This window comes from Loxodonta africana, chromosome 16, assembly GCF_030014295.1.
Source record: "Loxodonta africana isolate mLoxAfr1 chromosome 16, mLoxAfr1.hap2, whole genome shotgun sequence".
Taxonomy (NCBI): domain Eukaryota; kingdom Metazoa; phylum Chordata; class Mammalia; order Proboscidea; family Elephantidae; genus Loxodonta; species Loxodonta africana.
In genome coordinates, this window is record NC_087357.1 from 43,776,256 (window position 1) to 43,781,440 (window position 5,185).

The window sequence follows — 5,185 nt, forward strand, 5'->3', positions numbered from 1 at the left end:
AAATGTAAGGGCAAAAGGGGAGAAAAGAGCCAAGTGGAATTTGGAAGAGTAAGCTTGGGTAATAGGAGAGAGTAGTCACATTCATGAAAATTTCGGGAAGAGTAGAGAACAATGTCATTGTCAAAAATGGCATATGAACCTAGTGCAATGATTCCCCTGGGGTGGTACCAAATTCTAGCGAACATTCTGGTAATTTACAGAGGTATTTTGGTTGTCACATTGATTGAAGGACCTTCCTAACATTTAGTGGCCATGGGCCAAGAGGGCTAGATAGCTTACAACATGTGGACAGTCTCACACAACTAATAATTGTCCTGCAACTGTACAATCTTCCGATGCCTCACTGAATATCCATGTAGGAAAAGAACTTGATTATAATTATGTTTGGCCAAAATCTGTTTTTCATCTGAAAAGATAGTTTTCCCGAAGGAAATGAGGAAGAATAAGGGAAAAATTGATATTAGGAAGGCAAAACCAAAAACTCACTGTATCAGTTAACATCAAGTGTTATTTTAAAAAATTAAAGTATGTGTACTTTTATTGTTGTTGTTAGTTGCTATCAAGTTGATTCCAACTCATGGTAACCCCATGTGTTACAGAGTAGAACTGCTCCATTGGATTTTGTAGGATGCAATCCTAACAGAAGCAGACTGCCTGGCATCTTCTTCTAAGGTACTTCTGGGTGGGTTCCAACCACCAACCCTTAGGTTATCAGTTGAGTGTCAACCGTTTGTGCCACCCAGGGACTTTCTCTATCTTTATGTTGTTGTTGTGTGTCATCCGGTCAGTTTCAGCTCATAGTGACCCTACAGGACAGAGTAGAACAGCCACATAGGGTTTCTTAGGCTACAGTCTTTTCAGGGCATATTACCAGGTTTTTGTTTTTGTTTCATAGAGCAGCAGCTGGTGGTTTTGAATCGCTACCCTTTCAGTTAGCACTTAACCATTGAGTCACCAGGGCTCCTTGTGTATCTTTATAAGCCCCTTCATATCCTTTTTAGAACAAAGTAGGGCTTTAATACATACATGAGAAATCCAGTTGTAATTTGTCAGTTGCTTACAGAGCATGAAATCAGAGCAAGGGGCATTGTGTATACAATTCAAATATTTTCTAGCACCAGGCTCTGAGAACTGAATCGTCTGTCTGCACCACCAGGAACAGATAGGTCACATCTGTGGGTCTGCGCTGGAGGCACGCTGCAGGTGTAGACTCTCCTTTTTCAGAGCTTTGGCTTCCCACCCACCCCTAACTTTAGAAGTGCCAATGGAGCCAGAATTCCTGGCCTTCCTGCTTCAGACCTGGTAGGCAATCTATTTTGCACCTGTCTTTGTATATTATTTCATCTCATCCATTATGGGCCGACAATATGGGCTGACGGTGTAACTCTCAGAGGCTAGGGGGAATGCTGAAACTACTGAATATTTAAAAGGGAGGCAAAAGATCCTTTCTTTCCTTTTCACAAAGTGTTTGGTGCCAGGGTTGTTGTTGAGAATGGAGGTGGGAGGTTGAGGATCAAGCATTCTTAGCTATTGGTGGTTGGGGGGGCAGCCTCTGCCACCAAGCAGCTTACTGTCAAGGTGGGGAATGAGAAGGATGAATGTGTAAATAAAACACTGTATATGTAAATGATTACAATGAATAATTAGGGACAAAGCCTGGACTAGGAGCTGGGTCTCTAACTTTTGGCTCAAAATGTTGTGAAGTCTGGAAATTGTTTCCAGAACAAACAAATAATACTTGAAAATAGGCAAAGGTCCATTTATTCTTACTGAAAGGTAACTCTTTCTCAAAATATCATGTAGTTAACGGGCTCTGACACTGCCCTTATTTCTAGCTGACTATTTTTGGTGACACCTTTAAGTCAACAGTTTGACTATCTCCAGAATCATGAAAGATGGACAAGGGAGATGGGAGGCATTGTCCCTTGTTTGGATCTTTCAAGGGGCTGACAGTTTCCAATCAACTCCTTCTTCCTTGTTAACCACTGCTTCATCAGGTGACTTTAAGACACCCAAGATTCAAGCTTCTTGGGTACCACACGGTAGCAAAGGCCATTAAAACAGAACCATGAGTAACTAAAATCCAAGATTCAGTTTTATTAGGAAAAAATCCTCACTGAGATATTTGTACTTTGCAGCAGAATTTTTCATCCATTTGCCAACCCTGCCCATACCTCCTCAACGGTGCCAGAGAAGCAGATATGCAGAGAGAAGTTGAGATAAGAGAGCATGAGCCCGAGGAGCTGGCAAGAGGAACTGGTACCTGATGACCCTCCAGCTCCTGGTGACAGTCCTCATGGGGCCTGCTGCCCTGCCTGCCCTTGGGTTCTGTGAGATCCCCATATGTCCTTCCAATAAACCCACCTTTTAATTGTAACATCATTTTAATGGTCCTAGACAAAGACACCCTTGCTCCATATCCGGTTGTCATTGGAGCCCTTTAATATATTCTTTGAATTTTAGTTTATATCTTTGCTATGCCTCTCTAAAGGAGCCCTGGTGGTACAGTGGTTAAGTGCTTGGCTGCTAACCAAAAGGCTGTTGATTTTAGCCCACCAGCTGCTTTGCGGGAGAAAAGTGTGGCAGTCTGCTTCTGTAAAGATTTACAGCCTTGGAAACCCCATGGGGCAGTTCTACTCTGTCCTGTACAATCACTATGAGTTGGAATTTGACTAGACGGCAATGGGTTTGGTTTTGGTTTTTGTATGCCTCTCTAGATTTATGAAGTAGATGCTTGAAGTAGATACTTGATTTTGCTTTTATTTAATTAGGAGAAAATACATTTGACTTAACCCACAATGGACTATTACAGTAAGCCAAAGAGTGAATTGGGACTATCTGGGGAGAGAGGAAAAGATTATCTTGGGTTATAAATCTGGATTCTATCTTTAGTCACAAATTGTTAAGGGGGTTTCCAAATAGCTAAAAATTACTTCTTTTATTTCTACAACACCAGCAAATTCCATCATCTTAACTCTTAAAATCTCTGAGCTGGGAAAACCATGCAGATTAATTACACTCTTATTTTACAGATCAGGAAACTGAGCCTTAGAGAAGTTAAGTGTCCTATTAGGTGACTTGATCCAGAAAAGGCTATTTTAGGCCTGGGTGTCTACTCCTGGCCTTGGTATCAGTGCGCAACAGATATTTCTACACGTGATCTGTTAGTAGGAATTCCCCTAATTGCCTTGGACAGGAGCCCCCATCTCTGATGCAAGTCCTTAGGGACACACCAGGTCTCTTCATTGCCAACAGCTCATTCCCTGTGTAATGGGATGTTGTAAAGTATTGATTGAGGTTTTTTTCTACTCCTGACTTTGCTTTATGGGTGCAGAGAAAAAGCTCTATTGAGATGTTAATAAGTTCTCCAAGCCTCTTGGATTTCAGAGAGCCCCACTTTGGCTGTGGGATGCCCCCTCACTTGCCACTACCCCCATGGGGTACGAGAAGCTGCCATGGGGCCCCAGGGAGATGAGAGATACAAGACAAACCTGGAATCTGGAAGGAAGTTGCCTTTAGGGAAATCATTCCTTTTTAAAGAGAGACTTCCGCCTCTCTCAGAGAAAGGGTCCCAAATAGCCCTTCACCAGAGCCAAGGAAGTGACGGACTGATGTTTCTGACCCTGGTTGAATGTCTACTCAGCCTCTTGACTTCCTGATCCACCCCCATGGTATCCCAGCCCTGGGGGAGAGACCAGGAGTGGAGTGGAGAGGCAACCTCAAGTTTTCATTTATTTAAAGGCACAGAAAACTGTTGCCTCTTGTGTCCACAGTCCCCAGAGAATAGACAAGACTGGACAAGGGGAGGAGAGCAGGAGCTGCTGTATTCCTGTCAGGGGCCACCACAGTGTAGGCATGGAGGTGCTTGCATCAGAAAAATGGGATGTGAGGCCCCCAGCTGGAGGAGAAAATGGATTTTTGCAAGGGGCTATAATGTCTGAGGAGCTGCATTACTTGGTAATATGGCTCCTTGTGTCTACCACTCGTAAAAACCATGGGCAAAGGCATGGATCCAGAAGAGCATCCTGTAAAGCAGTCATTAGCAGAGGGGTTGTCTTGTGGTGTCTTTCATCTCCCTGCTCCACATCCCAGTACCAGAGAACCAAGTGCAGGGAGGAAGGAAGCGAAAAGGAAGAAACTGTCTCACTGCTGTCCCCACCATTCCAGGCAACTAGAGCCACCGGAGCAGCCTGTGCTGGGTGACAGGGGTGGGAAGAGGAGAGCTTTGAATTGAACATGGGATGGAAATTTAAGAATGGATCTACCTAAGTTTTAAGAACCTGAATGAGGCTGTTTTAGAAACTGTAAGTGATGGAGAAGGTATAAAATAAAAATTTGATGCTCTTCCATGGCTAAAAGGAGGATTTTGAAGGGGACTTGAATGATAGGAATCAGTGGCAATGGTAAATAGAATATGGGGTTCCTAGATGTGAGATAGATAGGCAACCGTGTTACTTTACCTGCATACTCTGAAAAAAATCAAGCCCTTGTTGAGCTGAGGCCTTTATGGTGTTTGTAAACCTCAGTATTTAGATTTAAGACATTTCTTGGACCCTGAGTCTTTGATTGAAGGAGAGGCTGGGTCCCCGAGAAAATCACCCTGCAAAACCATAATATATATATATATATTGTTTTATATATACATATGATAAATATTTGCCCAATCCTTTCCGCAAAGCCACTTATCAGAGTAATTGTGTACTGGGAAAGAGAACTAATCAAAGCTTTCATGGGCTATTGGATAGAGTCAGCTGACTGAAAAAAGAACCATCATAGCCACCTTATTAGCATGGGGGCTTTTGGTGGCCAAGTGATAAATAGAGTCTTGGTTCAAGTCTGTCTCCCAGGAGGTCCACTGTGGTTTTTTACCCAGTCCTCAAGTGAAAAATTGAGATGGATATACTTAGCAGCTGGCAGAACCCTCACCTGTGGACTAAAAGCCATTAAGTAGAGAGGGCCAAATGGAAGCCCCAACCCTGAGCCAAGAGAAAAAATCAAATGCAATGCCTCATTATAAGAAGAATTGCAGTGCTTAATACAGCTATCAAAAACTTAAAGGAGTCATATGTCGTATTCTCTATAATATTTCCATCCAATTAATTGTTTGCCCCTCCAAAAACTAGATGGATAGTCATAGACAATGGGGAATTACTGCCAACTTAACCAAGTTGTAGTCTCATTCTTA